The sequence below is a fragment of the Octopus bimaculoides genome, chromosome 18 (assembly GCF_001194135.2).
Source record: "Octopus bimaculoides isolate UCB-OBI-ISO-001 chromosome 18, ASM119413v2, whole genome shotgun sequence".
NCBI classification, from domain to species: domain Eukaryota; kingdom Metazoa; phylum Mollusca; class Cephalopoda; order Octopoda; family Octopodidae; genus Octopus; species Octopus bimaculoides.
In genome coordinates, this window is record NC_068998.1 from 50,001,335 (window position 1) to 50,002,190 (window position 856).

An 856-nucleotide genomic window follows, 5' to 3' on the forward strand; every position below is an offset into this window, starting at 1 on the left:
CGGACAACTAATTCTCGCTATTACTTCACATTCTGATTTTATATCTGACGCTGATGCACCTGGGTTTTGAAAAGCCCGTTTATAAATCAAAGCATTGAGATAGATATTTCATTTTATTTGATCTGTTTAAATTGAATCAATAGCGGAAAGGACAGCAGATGCCGTCTTACTTTACATATATATGTGTATGTGTGTATACATATATATACAAACAGTGTACTTTAGTAAATTGTTTCACTTTACTTCGCTCTACATAAATACTGAAAAACAGAAATACTTGACGAAGTATATACCAGCTCTCTATATTCGAAGTCCAAATCTCACGTGCCTGGAGAAAGCAGCGTGATACCACTCCAGTATTCATCCGAAGACTAGCCAATGTCGCCGAAATTACAGTAAGCAACTTGACGGAGTTGAGGAAAACTAAAAGACTTCTAATCTCGCAATGGGTACTTGTGTGTGTGTACTTTTTTGTTGAAATATTTGTTAATCGATACACAAAGAAATGGGTTTACAAACAAGAATAATGATAACTGGATACCTTGTTAAATTTGGACTTTCACTGTGTGGAGCACATAATCATATTTGAAGTTATTGTCATATCAATTAGCAAGAGCATAATTGAGACACTTACCAATTAAGAGAAGCAGAATAAACGCAGTAATTTTCATATTGATTTTTCCTTTTTACAGCCGATTCGCTTTGGTAAATCAGTCTTAAATGTGTCATACTTTGTTTTGAAATATAACGCAACAGATGTTGCATCTTGGACGTTTATTTATTATGAACTCTTTAAATATTTATTCTACACGATGAAATATCGTGTTTGCACGTCAGCTATTTAGAATTCATATGT